Source organism: Pogona vitticeps, chromosome 4, assembly GCF_051106095.1.
Source record: "Pogona vitticeps strain Pit_001003342236 chromosome 4, PviZW2.1, whole genome shotgun sequence".
Classification (NCBI taxonomy): domain Eukaryota; kingdom Metazoa; phylum Chordata; class Lepidosauria; order Squamata; family Agamidae; genus Pogona; species Pogona vitticeps.
In genome coordinates, this window is record NC_135786.1 from 147,600,449 (window position 1) to 147,618,777 (window position 18,329).

General features: G+C 40.9%; 1 protein-coding gene across 3 annotated transcripts in view; it reads right to left on the bottom strand.

Moving 5' to 3' along the window:
• Positions 1–8,463, bottom strand: part of CDH12 (cadherin 12) — an 875,078-nt gene extending 866,615 nt beyond the window's left edge. For 2 of the 3 annotated variants that reach the window (XR_012086709.2, XM_078391723.1), the window contains exon 1: positions 8,091–8,430. The gene's annotated coding sequence lies outside the window, so the exon portion shown is untranslated. Of the gene's footprint in view, positions 1–8,090 lie in introns of all 3 variants that reach the window. The other variant, XM_078391722.1, reaches the window with a different exon arrangement.
• Positions 8,464–18,329: the final 9,866 nt, after the last annotated feature.

Genomic DNA, 18,329 nt, shown 5'->3' on the forward strand with positions numbered 1-18,329 from the left:
CATGCCTTTTTCTATAAACAAGATTGATGTTTTTCAGATTTTTTAAAAATAAAAATAATAAATACTATATCAGGTATAAAACAACACATTTCCCAGTAATACATTTTTAGGGGTATCAACTGGCCTAAGGCCAGTATTTTAAAAACAGCCAATCACATCCCACAACATGTCTGATGAAAAATAAACATTTTTACCAGGTGCCAAAATGATCCACAACTAAAGGAAGAACAACCTTCAGAACATGGCCAAAGATCCTGAAAAACCCACAACAACCATTAGATCCCAGCCGCGAAAGCCTTCGCGAATACATAAAACTGAAAAAGGCCTCACCTCATTAACGGCCATTCAATCCTCTCTAGATGTCTTTTGATATTACAAAAGGTACTATCTATAACTAGAGATGAGCACAAACCACTGGATCAGTGGGGTTCATATCCCAGCTGAACAGCTGATCTGCATTTCAGTGCCCTGCCCCCTCCAGTGTGTGTCCACTCAGCAGCAGCTCCCGGGGAGAGGGGACAAGGTGCTGCCACCAAAGGGGTGCCTGCTGGAGCGCCGGGGTGCTAAACCACAGATCAGCTGGGAAAAGAACCACATCAAGCTACCAAACCAATAGTTTGTGTCCATCTCTATCTATAACTCACTGAAGGAAGGAAGGAAGGAAGGAAGGAAGGAAGGAAGGAAGGAAGGAAGGAAGGAAGGAAGGAAGGAAGGAAGGAAGGAAGGAAGGGACTCTCCTAGTTTATGCCATAATCAAACTTGTTTTATAACACTAAGAACACTTACTCGCAAATTGCAATTCACCAAATAAAACTCAGAGTAAAATTAGGCTCTATTCGTTAGTGGACTAAAGCCTGTGTTTATTGATTGCTCTTTCTATTACTTATACTGAGTAAAGCTCCCAGACTTAGTCAGCAGCACATATGGTACATACAACAATCTTTGTTCCTTTTTGTTTATTATTTCTTATGCTCCAAAATGAGGGGAAAAATGAGCTGGCTGGATAGTTTGGTGGTCTGTGGAGCCAGAAGTTGGGAGTTTGGCTCCCCATTGTACATCCCAGAAAAACCAGCCTGTGTGGCCTTGGGCAAGCTGCACAATCCCATGGTGCCCCCAGCAGAAGGGAAAGGTGAATCACTTCTGAGTTCTCTACCTGGAAAACCCTGAGTCAGTGTAATTGACTTGACAGCACATGATTATTATTATTCTCCAAAAACTAAACAGTAGCAAACCCTCACTAAATGAAATAAAACATATTGTCAAATAGTTATTAGGCCACTGCTCCAGTTATTTATCATACTTATTCTGGCACTTATGAAAGTACCAACCACATTAGGTTCAAATAGGAGTAAAGCCTGTTCAGGGTATCCTCATAGATGAAGAGGAAAAAAACACATTTAGCTGAAATGAATTTAGCAGCACTCCAAATGAGATTCTTTCCATCCATTAAGGCTGGTTTGCTATCTGTGACTCCTCCTGGATAGAACCGGCCTTGCCATAGTAATCTATATTGTTTTAGTATGCTACAGGTTACAACAATATGGAGGTTTCAAATATGGAGGTTAGATTGCTGCAATGTGTTGTAGGTGGGGCAGCCTTTGAAGACTGGGATGGAAAATACTGTGAGATTAAAACAACCACCAGGCATCTAATTAGACTGAGACATTGAGTACCCAATTCAGCAGTGCTTAAAGAGCACCATTGATAAAATATATATTTTTCCTATCAACCTCCTTGTAGGCTAAGATCACATGAACGCTATAATAGGTGTCCTACAGGACATGAGGCAACAGGTAACCAGAGAGATCCTTTCTGGTTGCAATACCTGACTTGAAGAATTCTGTGTTCTGGGGAGGCTCACCTGGTACCTACATGGATGTCACATTAATGTTATAAGGATCCTTTTCTGTAGACAAACATTGATGAGCCAAGAGCAGCTCAAGACAGCAGAGTTTCAACAATATGCATGTCCCCATCCTCGATGCTGATATTTCAGAAGAAAATTCATCTCCCAAGTTCTTTGGAAAGGGGAGTCTAATGCCCTCTGCTATAGAACTGTCTACATCGCCATGAAGCACGATTCCTCACACCTAATTGTTTGCTAAAGTCTAATGCCACCACAATACTGCTGAGGGCTGGGCAGGAAAGAAAGAAAGGGGATGCCATGTTGGAGTTTCATGGATCTATTGCTCATATAAGATGTTGAATCCTTGTTTACTGTACCCTTTACAGCCAAATAGTTGAATAAAAGCTGGAGATCACAGGCCATTTTTCTAAATGAGTACTGGATGACCCTGGCGCTTTGGACACTATCCCTCCTTTGAAGCATTTGTCTGTGCAGCTCCTTTTGTTGGCATGAACTATAACTCATACAGATGGCAAACCACTGTGCAATACCCTGAGTGTGACAGGTTCTATATAAAACCAAATTCTATTTCCCTTTAAAAACAGCTCATAAAAATGTCATCCATTTAAGTGTGTGTGTATATAGCATTTTGTGTGTGTATACATACACTTAAAGAGGAGGCATTTTTATGAGCCATGTGTAGTATGAAAGAGAACGGAACTCTGAAACAGAAGCTTTCATACTCAAGATCTCTCGAAGTACTTTACAAATCAGTGGGTTAGAGGCTTGTAACGCCACTACTTCAGGCAAATACATATAAATTGAGTATGCATATTACTCAACATTTCACTTTATTCATGAGTAGAAATCCTGTATTTAAACTATGGGACTCGAGAGCTTATGAGAATGATATTCATAGGTTATTAATCTTTTTAAAATCTCAATACCTTCTCACTTAAGAACTCATTTTAAACTGAGCTAGCAGAAGCCCATGGCCGATGAAGCCAAGCACTGCATCCCAGCCCTACTCTCAGGCAGGGTGAGGCTACTGCTTCAGGCAACAGATGTTGGAAGACACAGAGGTGATGTAAGATGTTGGAGGACAACGTCCAATGTGCCACATGGAATGTTGTCTCTAACATTAAATTAAATTATTTTTGCAAACAGCAAAATATATTAGGTGGCAAAGTATCCTAGACCAGCTCTGCCAAACACAGGCCTTCACCTATATATGAAAGGTCATGTTTCTTGGGTATGGTCCTTAACAAGGACTACAAACATCAGGAGTCTGTCAAGTACCTGTTTTGCTACAATATATGGCTAGTGAGCTGCTTTAGGCTTGGTAGCCACAGACTGAGTAAGACCCGTTCAAATATAATTCAGGGTAGCAGTGCTGCACTTGGCGATTACCCTGTCTGACGATGAAATCGCTTGACGATGAGGTTTTTGCGATCAGCGAGCCCTGCACAGCTGCTGCAAACTCAACCCTGTGGGCTCTCTGATGGCGTCAATGCATCTCACATTTGGTTTTCCTCTTTTCCTGTTGCCTCCAACCTTTCTACAGAACCTGGAATGGGGAGGGATTAAATGATTATGGCATTGTTCAGAGACCAGTTCACATCCCAGGGTGGCAGCCCTCTCTTGCTTGTGCTATAGCGATTGCAAAATGATGATTCAATGGGTTTTTTTCATTTTACAATGATTAGTTCCCTGCTTCAGGAACTTGTTTTTTGTATTACGATGATTAAAAACAGCTGATCTTTGGGTTTTCAAAATGGCTCCCCACTGTTTTCCGGACCTATTTCCGGAAGACAGCGATGCAAAATGGCTTCCCCTATGCAGGATCTTCGCTGGACAAGCAGGTATTTCCCCCATTGGAACACATTGACTGGTTTTCAATGCATTTCAATGGAGTTTTTTTTTTCAGCTTGATGACAATTTTGCTTAACAGCGATTTGCCTGGAATGCATTATTGTCGTCAAGCAGGGCACCACTGTAATGGGTTGAGAGGCTTATCTATAGCAACTCTCCAAGCTGTGCCAGGTCTTACTTAGGAGTTACAGAGAGTGGAAGGCTGAGATCAAGCTGTGTGGTAACAGTATGCACATAAACCTTTCTGCAGCATCCCCAATCCACCAAGAAATATGGCAGAGTGTAGCATGTTCAGTGTGAAGGTCTGCAGAGGCACTTGTCAGTACATTCAGCTGATATGGGCTCTCAAGCATGGGAGTTCTGTAAGCACATTCAATCAAATATGTGTAGAAATGCCTCTGCAGACTTTCACACTGAACACAGAAAGGTCTGCTTCACTTCCTGGTAGAGTGGGCATGAACAGGGATGATGGGAATGGGGTAGTGTGAGGAAAGAGTAATTGATGGGGGCTTGCATCAGCCATTTAGCCTTTCACATTTTCTGATATAATGCCTGAATAGGGCTCTACTCTCATTCTTGCATTGAAGATGATATATCGTATGTTAATCAGTGAGTTCTGAACAGGCTATCACAACCTCAGGAAAGGGTCCCTTGCCTGTTTTTTCAAGAATGGCTGTCTTGAGAAGCGGAAATTTAGCAGGTTACTTGAGTTTCCAAATGGATGAATGGTCTTGATTAGAGAGCAATCACCATTCAAAAAATTGGAATCATAGGTATCAATCATTGTATGGGACCAGTTTTCCTATAGCTGAATAATACTTGAGAATCTGCTCTAGAAACAAATTATCACGTCACGTGGGGACCAGACATAGGGAAGCATGGCATCAATATGGTAACATTTCCTGTAATCTACCTGTTTGGGATATACTTTATGTTCTCGTAAGATGCATTTGGGGTCATTTCCTAGATTTCAAAGATGGGCTATGAAAAGGTTGAAAATGGAAGCCTCAAAAGCTCTTCCTATGCCAGCTAACATTGTTCATTCTGTGAATAAACCCTGCAATTCTTTTGTATGCCAGTGCTGGCTGTTTATAGCAAATGGAGAGAGACAGCAGGGATGGTCTGATTCAAACCAAGGAGGAAGAACAGGGTCATGATGATTCAGAGACCCAAGTGCAGTTGATGCTATCAATGGGCACCTAGAGAATCATAGGTGTTGGTATTGGTATTACGAAAATGACTTCATCTTTTTTAAAAACAGTCTAAGTTTCTTACAGAAGACTAAAAATATAGAAACAAGATAAATAATAACAGAATGCTTCCCTCAAACACAAATGACAGGAATGTCAATTGGCTTATTTTAAAACCAGTTGATCACATTCTAGCAAATGCTTATTCTTCATGCTTAATCCAAAAGGAACAGATGATGGTAACAATGGCAATGATGATGACAATGACGATAACAACAATGATGGTTTTCGAATATATAACAGATGTTACGTTCTCTTGAGTAATCTATTTAATTTATGTTCCAAAAAAGTTATGAGTCAGAAGGGTGCACATAGACAGGTGCTGAGGCATGGGAACTATACAACCTGCATAAATTCTTCGGTGGCAACTGCAACAGTGTGCTAAGATGACAGTTGAGCCTAAGGATGACAAATATACTCTCAATAAAGGTGAGGGTGGCTATGCCATCATTGAAGTGACAGGAACCACAGTAGTAGAAGCACTATATGTAACAGGGATTTCACAAGCCTCAAGTCTTGTGGGGAGACACTATGTACCCCTATCCTCCACTGGTGCTTCCCCGATATCCGTAAATATTGTTTCCATCAATAATCCCACAGTTCTATGCTGCAAGAATGGTACATGAAACAGATGAACTGCAGTGGTATGTGCGCTGACGAAATAATGTGAGCTAGGGCTCATAAGTGTAAATCAATTCCACTGGAATAGTGAAATTTACTCTCAGGTTGATGTTATTGCAGCTTCAGAGCTGACACACAGCCTTTAGAGCTGCTGGAGTAGAACACAATATTACATGGCTCTTGGGGAATTTCAGAAATTTGGAGATTCTTTCTTTATATGAAGTGGATTGAAACTTACGCTCTAATATTGATTATTAGGAACGGCTTGGTTTTTATATTAGCTAAATGACACCCCTATTCAAAAGATAGCTGTAAGACTGAAAAAAATGGCATCAATCATCCAGGTGTTATGCAGATGTAATAAACGATAATCATGAATGACTACATACGGTTATCAAAGTGACAGTGCAAGTGAATGGGTTTGAAAAACCTCCACATTCCTATGGATCAAAACTTCCTTCTGCCCAGGTGAATGGATCATAAGCCTTGGGAGAGCTTATGGTCTCTACCTGCTACACAGTCCAGCAAAACATATATGGAATGCCGCAGGCTTGGCATGAACTACAGCTATTTTGTAAACAAATCCCAAACAGCAAATGACAATGATGACAAAAAGACACAGTTTTAGCTGCAGGCAGAGGCACCAAACAAATTCTTTTCCTGGCATAGCTTTCCATATTAAACCACAATTTGTCTTCTTACCAAGAGCCGAGTGCATGTATTACTGTATAGCTTCCAAAAAGGACTCTTTGATCTTGGTACAGGTGAGTGTTGAGAAAGGACTTTGATCAGTTAAGATGTAAGCCCTGTAGTTTAGGTGCTGATATGTTCCAGAGGGCTCCAAATTGGCTCAGCAATTAACTGCTTATGACTTTGGTGGTATAACCATCTGGCTTCCCTTTCTGGGGACATATTTGTAAAACTCTTGAGAAACCCTCTTGACAGTTGGTGGCAGTCACTGAAACATCTAATCAGGTGTGACGGGGGGGGGGGGGAGACCTTGTGACCAGTTTGTGAATTACATGATTGTATTGTGAATACTTTTCTTCTATGCATAGCATTTACATTCAATAACGCTTTGTCTTACTGCAAAGTATACATCAAAAAGTGCAGTGCTTGTCATTAACACCTGCTCATTATGCTCACATTGTGATGCTTTTGTTGGCAGCACTGGAAGTGGAAAACCATAGAGCAAAGAAAATTTAAATCACTTTTTGGGTGTTTTCCAGCACTACAGCCATGCTGTTTTTCCCCTCTCATAAGCACCCCGTGGATCTATTTTACAATGTATTGGGGGGAGGGGATATGATCACAAAGCATCACAGAATTCAAACATAAAAATCCAATGGTCACCTGTTCTGTCACAGTGGAAAGCAGTTTAATACAGAGAAAATATGTGCCCCTGAATACAAGCCTGTCAAAGTCACAGAACTGTGAATCATATTTCTAATTTATTTTTTGTGGTGGGGAGAGTGAGAGTTATACATGTAGAAGGAGAAGGCAAATGATGCTTCTGCTTCCACCCTAATATCTTGCATCCAAAACATGAGGCTGCAATTCAGTGCTAAGTAGTTCATTCAAATGCTTAGTTAAGATTTACACATTTCACTTATCACCTTATGAGTAATTTGGCTGAGATCATTTGGAAAAGAAGATGGTAATCATATATCCAAGCTTACATCAAAATTTCATAGCTACCAGGGGTGAATTAGACTCCTTGGACAGTGTAGCTAAGAATCTACTTTAGAGCAAGGAAAACAACATGTAATACACACATGGATTTACTGAGGGAAGTTGCTTTAGATGTTCTACTTTTGAGCAGAAATAAATGAGTCCCCCCTGTCTTCAGTTGCTCTACCACTTCAACCATCTTGTTATCATTTCTTAAAAATTCTTAAAATTGCACCAGAAATAAGTTATACTTTAAATGGTAATACTTGTGAAGAGAGAGAACACATTGTAATACATTACAATACATTATATCTTACTTGTGAATCTTGTACTTCACTGTACCTTACTTCTGAACAGAAAGGACAATTTTAGAAACATCACAGCTACTGACAGGCACATTTATGAACATTTCTCACTCTTATCTGAACATTTATCTGAGATCAAATAATCTATGATCACCACCTTTACATTATGAAGCCACAATGGAGACAAAATCTTCCACCCCCTTGCACTTTTGCAAAAACAAAACAGCTGCTCACTCCATGACAGCCCCCCCTTGCTTTTTCCAGTCAACACCTGCAGCATGTCAAAGACTTATCCACTTCCTCCAGAACTTACTCAAGTTTTTCCTTCCAGGGTATGTGGGACAGCCTCCCCTATCAATAAACAGATCCTTTCTTCTTCCAGAGTGCAAAACCTCTAAACAATCCAATGATGCAGCATTTACAAATCCTGTATCCCAAACTGGATCCAGGAATGCAAGGGGGGGGGGAAAGAATCTGAATGCATTCCATCATCATTATTTTGTTTTGCTTGAAAACAACACTTACCTGCTCTGTGCAAGTGCAGCAGCCAGAGAAGCAGCAGCGACAGTAAGATGCAACAGAAGCTTCTACTAAAAGAAAACCATGTATCTCTCTCTACCCCACCATAGCAACAAACTGCCTTCTCAAACGTCCTTTTTTTTCATTCACCAAACGCACGACAAGGAAAGCAGACGGGTTGAACCACTTTCTTTCTGGCAAAGGTTGTCTATCTTCTCAGAAATAAGTGGATCTCTCTCTCCCTCTCCCTCTGGTTCTCTCTACTCATTTACCCTTCAGATCAATACAGCTCTTTAGCAGCAGCTGGAGCTGAACTGCAGCTGATAGAGCCCAGCCAATAGGTACTGAGGATTCCCCTTCTACCACCCTCCCTCAAAAAGACACACGTAAGAGTATGCATTTGAAATTTTATTAGTTGTGAAGAAAAGGGGGAATAAAGTCATCTTAACCCTTGCATGAAACTGAATTAACTGCTCCTCCACACACTTTCCGAGCTTCACTGTCCTTAAGCTTTAGGAGAATCCTTGACTGAGCAAAGGAATCCAGCTGGTTATATTTGAATATAGGTTGAGAGCACTACAATGCAAAAGTGAATGGATGTAAAAGTGATTAGAACTGATCAAATGGTGTTGAACTTAATACATCTCTCTCTCTCTCTCTCACACACACACACACACACACACACACACACATATGGGGGGAAGAGAGAGGGAGACACACACACATATATGGGGGGAAAAGAGAGAGAGAGCACATATGTAAACATTTGGAAGTAAGGAGCAATCTGTATGCTATAATTTGGCTCTAATACAGACTAATGCCTAGTCATGTCAATGCCCAGCTCATGAAGACAGTGCACGGCCAGCCCTACCATTAGACAGAGTGAGGCAATCACGTCTTGTAACTGCAGCTGGGGCAGGGGAGCAAGGAAAGAAATAAATTGAATGCTGCTTGAGGACAAAACTTAGGTGTAGTGAATGTAGGTGCTGTCTATCGCCAGTATTGATCTAAGATTTATCCATGAGTCCTACTGAGTTGTGTGCATGGGATGTATGTGCATGGGGACCAGGATAAGGTGCCATATGGCTGTTTGCTTCAAGCAGCAAACTCTCTTGGGCTTGCTCTAAGGCAATTTGCACCATGTATTTAAAATATTTTTATCCCCTCTTTCTCCTTAAAAAGAACCCAAGGCGGGTTATTAATGATATTTTTATTCCATCTAATGACTTGGCACTACTCTGGTTGGCTTGCTTGCTTGTTTGCTTGCTTGCTTATTGATTTATTGATTCATTCATTTAAACGCAACTCAACTTTTGTACCACCTATCTGGCTACGAGACCACATTGGGTGGTTTACAGTTAAAAAAAAAAGACACACAATAAAGACGTTGTTACATTACAACCATCCGTGGTGGGCTTAAATTTTAAAATTAAGCAAAATCAAACAGAAATCCAAAATCCAAATAAAAAATAGAAGACAAATCATAAAGTGAAATCAACACGGACATAAATCCTCAAGAGATCAGATGGTGGAACAGAAATAAACACTGGAGAGTGTAACACGTTATTCAGATGTCAACAACAACAGAAAACAATTACCCACCCATCACTTGCAATCACATCAGTACTAAGACCCAACAATAACAGTAACAAAAGGATAAAATAAAACCAGAGGATGGCGAATTAAAATTAACATCCAACTCATGGATCCAAAAGTATGTCTAAAGGGGATAATTTTCCTCTTCAAACAACATAGATTTAACATGTTTCTGGAGCAAAAGAAGGCATGAAACCTGGCATATATCAGCAGATCACCACCAATAAGACATGGTTCTTGGTAGTACTTTTCTACACCTTTCTAGGGGTAACCAAAGCCTGGCTGGCCCAGGTGACCAAGGTCGATGATCTTAAGGAAAGACACTCTGACAAGGTCCCAAACTGTTAAGGGCCTTATAGGTTAATACTAGCACTTTGAATTTGGCATGGGAGCAAACAGGATACCAATGCAGGTGTACTAGGATCAGGGAGATGTGATTGTACTGCAGTGCTCCCAGTACAAAACTAGTCATTACAATCTGCCAAAGATGGGAAAAGGGAGACCTGGCCACTGCAGAGATTTGCTTCTTCATGGGGAGAGCCAGGTCAAAGAGCACACCCAAGTTACAGATCTGGTCTTTTAGAGGGACTGTGATCTCATCTAAACCAGGCAAAATACCTCTGCCCCAGGCATGTTTCCCTCCTAACAACATGATCTCTGTCTTGTCAGGATTCAATTTCAATTTACCATCTTATCCTATGCATGATTAATTAGAAGTAACCACTCTCATTTATTCTAAAATTCAGTGGAGTCACCCTTCAGATAAATATGTACACGACTAAGCCTGTTTTCAGTAGATTTGTCCATTTATAGATTTGATCAAATAAATATTAGACAACAATCATACTCTAACAATCGGTTAGGCAGGCCAATACATTTTCTTTTGAAGACTCACCTTCATATGTTGCGATGCTTTACTGCTCAGCAATGATCAGAGTCCTTGGGAATGGGCATGCTATGACTGTAAATACAGTAAACAAAATCCGGGAACATGAATTCTGGGATCATAAAACATTAGATTGTTATTAGGCTTGGCTGCCCAAGGTTTGAGAATTCACTGGCCTGTTCTATATTAGTCTGTATGTACACTCTGGGGAAGTTTAGGAAAATTGTTATAATAATTGTTTGTCAAAAATATATTGCATTGTGTGATAATATGTTGGATCTTCAGTCATCATTGCCACTGTGTTTAACAGCATATATTTATTTAACAACCTCAACCCACTTTGAAAGTGACAGGCACTAGGACATATCCCTGTAACATTCCTGTCAAGGTTTGGAACGTCGTGTGTTCGAGAGAGTCGGGAAAATAATAAAACAACTATGGTGGGTGCAGGAAAAAAAGTGCTTTAAAAGGGAAATTTTGATTTGAACTTTGTGTTTTTTCCAAACAATCTGCTGAAGTTCAAAACAGTTAACCAGCTCTAGCAGAATAAGGACAATGAATTATAAACAATCTTGGCAACTGAATGAATGTTTGGGTTAAAATTGGTAAACTTAGATAAATTTATAGTAAACAACAGATGAATGGAGTTGTCTAGATGGTGGGAATATGAAAAATTTGTGATTATAGTAGCACACATTACCAGTGAGAGTAATATTTTACATTTTACAAGAATTTAGAATCCTAAGTTGTTATCACAATAGTGTCTAATTTACCTGTCGGGTTACAGTCCTAGACCATTAGAGCTCTAAGCTCTGAAAAACATTAGCCATAAGAATACTACTTATCATAATGATGGCTGTTAGCCAAAAGTAAGTTTGCAGATCCCTGACAACACAAAGGGTTGTAAATATTGGGACAACATTCTTTTGAACATCAGACTCCTGTAACCAGCAAGTTCTGTAAAACTGGTTGTTTACAGATCAAGAAGATCTGAAGAAGTATAAATATGGGGAGATATGAGACAACACAATGAGGCATTCATTCATAACAAGACAATTTCATGTTATGCCACACACACTGGATATCAACAACATTGATATAGTGTAGCAGAACAGCTGGACATGGAGATAAACCAGAGAAGCATTAATCACCACTCCATGCCATTTTGGGCACCAAACATCAAAGAAGATGTGACAGCACAGCAGCAGGTCTTGTTTCCAGATGCTGGAAGGAACAGATAACATGGATATCATGTAGACTTTAATTTCTGTGGTTGGGGTGAGCATTTAGTATTATTGTGTGTGTAAATACATTTTTACTTTTAGCATCTTTGATATTTTTAACTTACTTTTAAAATACTGTCAAAGAGTACAAGATGGAGGTTCTTAGGGTGGGTGCCCCCACCGTTGGTGGCTTGGGTGACTCTCTCTCATTTGGGGGGGTCACCTTTGCCATAAAGAGTGGGGTCCGCAGCCTGGGGATCCATCTGGACCTGCCGTTCACCATCGAAACTCAGGTGGTGTCGGTGGTCCATTCCACCTTTTTCCATCTTTGGCGGATAGCCCAGCTGCGACCCTATCTCGATACGGGGGCGCTCACTACCTTGGTTCATGCGCTTGTAATCTCCAGATTAGACCACTGCAATGCGCTCTACGTGGGGCTGCCTTTGAGGTTGACACGGAAACTCCAAGTGGTGCAGAATGCGGCAGCCAGACTCCTTACGGGAGTGAGAAAATTCCATCATATTTCTCCTATTCTGGCCGCGCTGCACTGGCTGCCCATTCGTTTCTGCACTGACTTCAAAGTTTTGATACTTCCGTACAAAGCCCTAAACGGTTTAGGGCCTTGATACTTGGCAGAACGCCTACTCCCACCAAGTTCTACCCGTGTCACTCATGCAAATCGGGAGGTGAGGCTGAGGAGCCTGACGCCGAGGGAGGCCTGGAAGGAAAAAAAACAAGAAACCGGGCTTTCTCGGCAGTGGCTCCTCACCTCTGGAACAACCTACCTCCGGAGATTCGTGCGGCCCCCTTGCTGGGTATTTTTAAAAATCAGCTAAAAACGTGGATGTTTCGGCAGGCCTTCCCTCCAGTTAACCCCTAATGTCTTCATTACCTTTCTTTTCCTACTGTTTGTTTTCCATCTTGTTGAATTTGTCCATTGTTCATTACGTTAATAATTTTATATTCATTTATGTATTGTATGTGTATTTTATTTATGTTGTAAGCCACCTAGAGTGGTCATAACTGACCAGATAGGCGGGATATAAATTAAATAAATAAATATAAATAAATAAATATTTAAAATTACAATGTCTTTACTTTTCACTGATGTATTCTAGAGATGTACTCTGCCTGTGCATGGTATAAGCTCTTGTATGTTTGGAATGCAACTTAAAACATTCACATTGTTCTTTTTTATTCTTAAAATATATTTTACTCCAATATTTTTGATTTAAGTATTTACCTACAGCTTATGTTCAGTTTTTGTATATATAACTATATGTGTCTGTTTTTTTCATAGCAGTAATTCTTACATTTTACAACTTTGAAGTGATTATGTAAAGATGGAACATAGAAGCTATGCAGATAAAGCTTGTAGAAATAGATAGGTGGATGTTGCCTGAAATTATTGCAACAATGGTAAGACTTATATTTTGATATTCAGATGAATATAGATATGATTGTCTGGTTTCATTTTGGAATTAACCCTTTATTGGAATAAATGCCAGCTGTGGTGATTAACATAGGCTTCTGATCCTCCCCCCCACCCCCCGAGTTTTCTAGGTCTGCAGGACTCTTGCGACAGTGATCAGGCATTAGAACCTGGCATTCCTATACCTGTTTTTATATCAGAAACACACTGTCTCTATGTGCTTGGGGTTCAGAAAATCCTCTGTGCTGCAACAAAGCAAACTAACTTCATAAAAAGAGGGCCCATCAAAAGGGAGCCCATGCAATTTGAGTGTTCTGTGCATCAGGCGGAGAAGTCCAGAAAATGTGAGCTGTGCACAGTGAATGAGCTATGCCAAAAACAGTGTCAACCTTGTGGTGTTTCCTTTGCATAAGTCACACAAGCTGAAGTCATACAAAGTGTTTCTCTGGCACCATTTATTTGGCTTGATTAACGGCTGCATTCCAAAGTTGGGAGAAGTTACTCCCTGGAGCCTACATTTCACACATTATTACAGGCAAAACTGACAAGGGATTCTGGGAGATGTCATTTTAAAAATAACATTTCCCAGCTTGGCACATTGTTTTGATTTACCGTCAGCGTATTGACTCTTGATAACTCCGTCCAAGATGTGACCAAGGAGAACTATAAACTGGAGATTCCTCCTTAGTAGCAACCAAGCCATTTTTTTTGTTAGAACTATAGGGTAATTATGAGGAAATGATTGCATGAGGTTTTTGTTTGTATTTTAACTGGTTTTACTTAATCTGCATATATTGAAATCATGTGTGGGATGGAATACAATTTGAAGTGAGAAAGCTATACATTGCTGAACATAGGTAAAGGAAAAGGTTCCCCTTGACAATTTTTGTCCAGTTGTGTTCGATTCTAGGGGGAGGTGCTCATCCCTGTTTCCAAGCCGTAGAGCCAGCGTTTGTCCGAAGACAATCTTCCATGGTCACATGGCCAGTGCGACTTAGACACGGAACACTGTTACCTTCCCACTGAGGTGGTCCCTATTCATCTACTTGCATTTGCATGCTTTCGAACTGCTAGATTGTTGGGAGCTGGGACAAGCGGCGGGTGCTCACTCCGTCGCATGGATTCGATCTTACAGCTGAAGATCTACGGACCTTACAGCACAGAGGCTTCTGCGGTTTAACCTGCAGCGCTGCCACGTCCCTTGCTGAACATACCATAGCTCTATTATGCTATTATGTTTGACAGTATGGAGGGTTGTAATCATGGTAGGGAACAGGGTATGCACATTCCTCTTCCTGTCATCACCCAAAAAATAATTAAATCTTTCACATGATTAGTGGAAAATTGTGTGAAGCAGACATTCAACTGAATGTATTTACATAGCACCTGTGGTCAGGAGTCCTTCTTTAAAGGGAAAGCACATTCAAATGATCATACTTCCAGGCTCCTCAGCAGACCTTCACACTAATCACTTGAAGGTCTCCATGGTGGGACTATAACTCCTTTCAAAATTAAACAAGTAAAATTGTGTGTTTCTGTGTGTCAATGAGTGTGATATTCTCTAATATGTAGATACATGCTTGATTTTATCCCAAATCCTTATCATTCATATACAATGTATGAATGGGTCTTTCGTGTTCCCCAGAACAATAACAAAAACAATTGGCAATTTTTTAAAATATGCAAATTAAAAAACATGATTCAAAAATTTTAAGTCTTATAATCTTAGAACTGTAGAGATGGAAGGGACCGTATGGATCACTAAGCCCAACCCTTGTCAAGGAGACACAGTTTGAAATGCAACTTCTAACCTCTGGCTCTGCAACCAGATACCCAAACCACTGAGCTATCCAGAAGTTCATTTTTGCACCCTGGGTGCTCTAGATCAGTGGTTCTTAACCTTTGTTACTCGGATGCTTTTAAACTGCAACTCCCAGAAACCCCAGTCAGGACAGCTGGTGGTGAAGGCTTCTGGGAGTTGCAGTCCAAAACTCCTGAGTAACCCAAGGTTAAGAACCAGTGCTCTAGATCACTGGTTCTTAACCTTGAGTTACTCAGGAGTTTTGGACTGCAACTCCCAGAAGCCTTCACCACCAACTGTGCTGGCTGGGGTTTCTGGGAGTTGCAGTTCAAAAACATCCGAGTAACAAAGGTTAAGAACCACTGCTCTAGATGTTACTCTTAAAATGTACCACCTGTGCCTCGGCCGATTGCTGCTGAACTACTTGCTTGACACCCCAATAGAAATTTGGCATGATCCTGTGGCTAAGGATCATTCTGCATGGCAATTGGTAATGGGGTGTCAGCTCTGCCACAAACCTCCAGAAACTGGTGTTTTCCATAAAATAGAATGTCTGGTCATCCAGAAGTATTATCTTCCCAAGGTGACAAGTAATCTGAGCACTTTTCTGTTTGCACAAGACCTTTCCCTGTAGCCTTCCGAGATCCTCCAAGGTGCCCTAGAACTTGAGATATGTGTCGATGAGTGTTGTTGCTGTTATGTGCTGTCAAGATATTTCTAACATACGGTTACTCTGTGAATGAATTATCTCCAAAAATCCCTGTCATTAACAGCCTGCTCAGGTCTTGTAAGTTAACAGTTGTGGCTTCCTTTATTGAGTCAAGCCATCTTGGTCTTCCCCTTTTCCCTCTCCTGCTTTCAATTTTTCCTAGCATTATTATCTTTGCCACTGAGTTTTGTGTTCTCATGATATAGCCAAAGTAGGGTAGCCTAAGTTTAGTCACTTTTTTGCATCCAAAATTTATTTTAAAATATGCATCCAAACATGCAATTGAAAAGAAATGTGAACATACATAATTCTCTCAGGAAAGGGGGACAATCCACAGTGAAAAAACAAGTATGTAATCTGAATCATTATTCTCTCCCTATGATTGGTACAAACACTTCAAAAGTGAAAATGGAACAGAACCTGTTTGCTGGTACTTTGAATCTCACATGGTTTGAATTATTATAATCGTCGTCGTTTAGTCGTGTCCGACTCTTCGTGACCCCATGGACGAGAGCACGCCAGGCCCTCCTATCTTCCACTGCCTCCCGGAGTTTGGTCAAAGTCATATTGGTCGCTTCAATGACATTGTCCAACCATCTCATCCTCTGTCGTCCCCTTCTCCTCTTGCCTTCACACTTTCCTAACATCAAGGTCTTTTCCAAGGAGTCTTCTCTTCTCATCAGATGGCCAAAGTACTGGAGCCTCAGCTTCAGGATCTATCCTTCCAGAGAGCACTCAGGGTTGATTTCCTTTAGAATTGATAGGTTTGTTCTCCTTGCAGTCCAGGGAACTCTCAGGAGCCTCCTCCAACACCACAATTCAAAAGCATCAAATCTTCGGCGGTCAGCTTTCTTTATGGTCCAACTCTCACTTCCATACATCACTGCAGGAAAAACCATAGCTTTGACTATGCGGATTTTCGTTGGCAAGGTGATGTCTCTGCTTTTTAGGATGCTGTCAAGGTTTGTCATCGCTTTCCTCCCAAGAAGCAAGCGTCTTTTAATTTTGTGGCTGCTGTCTCCATCTGCAGTAATCATGGAGCCCAAGAAAGTAAAATTTGTCACTGCCTCTATGTCTTCCCCTTCTATTTCCCAGGAGGTGATGGGACCAGTGGCCATGATCTTAGTTTTTCTGATGTTGAGCTTCAGACCATTTTTGCGCTCTCCTCTTTCACCCTCATTACAAGGTTCCTTAATTCCTCCTCACTTTCTGCCATCAGAGTGGTATCATCTGCATATCGGAGGTGGTTGATATTTCTTCCGGCAGTCTTGATTCCAGCTTGGGATTCCTCCAGTCCAGCCTTTCGCATGATATATTCTGCATATAAGTTGAATAAGCAGGGGGAGAATATACAGCCTTGTCGTACTCCTTTCCCATTTTCAACCAATCAGTTGTTCCATATCCAGTTCTAACTGTTGCTTCCTGTCCCACGTATAGGTTTCTCAGGAGACTGATAAGGTGGTGAGGCACTCCCTTTTCTTTAAGGACTTGCTATAGTTTGCTGTGGTCCACACAGTCAAAGGCTTTTGCATAGTCAATGAAGCAGAAGTAGATGTTTTTCTGGAACTATCTGGCTTTCTCCATAATCCAGCGCACGTTAGCAATTTGGTCTCTAGTTCCTCTGCCACTTCGGAATCCAGCTTGTACCTCTGGGAGTTCTCGGTCCACATACTGTTGAAGCCTACCTTGGAGGATTTTGAGCATAACCTTGCTAGTGTGTGAAATGAGTGCAATTGTACGGTAGTTGGAGCAATCTTTGGCACTGCCCTTCTTTGGAATTGGGATGTAGATTGATCTTTTCCAGTCTTCTGGCCACTGTTGAGTTTTCCAAACTTGCTGGCATATTGAATGTAGCACCTTAACAGCGTCATCTTTTAAGATTTTAAATAGTTCAACTGGAATACCATCACCTCCACTGGCCTTGTTGTTAGACAAGCTTTCTAAGGCCCACTTGACTTCACTCTCTAGGATGTCTGGCTCAAGGTCTGCAACCACATTATCTGGGTTGTCTGGGATATCCAAATCTTTCTGGTATAATTTCTCTGTGTATTCTTGCCACCTCTTCTTGATGTCTTCTCTTTCTGTGAGGTCTCTCCCATTTTTGTCCTTTATCATGTTCATCTTTGCACAAAATGTTCCTCTAATGTCTCCAATTTTCCTGAACAGATCTCTGGTTTTTCCTTTTCTATTATTTTGCTCTACTTCTTTACATTGTTCATTTAAGAAGGCCCTCTTGTCTCTCTTTGCTTTTCTTTGGAAGTCTGCATTCAATTTTCTGTAACTTTCCCTATCTCCCTTGCATTTTGTTTCCCTTCTCCTCTCTGCTATTTCTAAGGCCTCGTTGGACAGCCTCTTTGCTTTCTTGCATTTCCTTTTCTTTGGGATGGTTTTTGTTGCTGCCTCCTGTACAATGTCTATCCAAAGGTCTTCAGGCACTCTTTCCACCGAATCTAGTTCCTTAAATCTGTTCTTCACTTCCACTGTGTATTCATAAGGGATGTGGTTTAGATTTTACCTGACTAGCCCAGTGGTTTTTCCTACTCTCTTCAGTTTAAGCTTGAATTTTGCTATGAGAAGCTGATGATCAGAGCCACAATC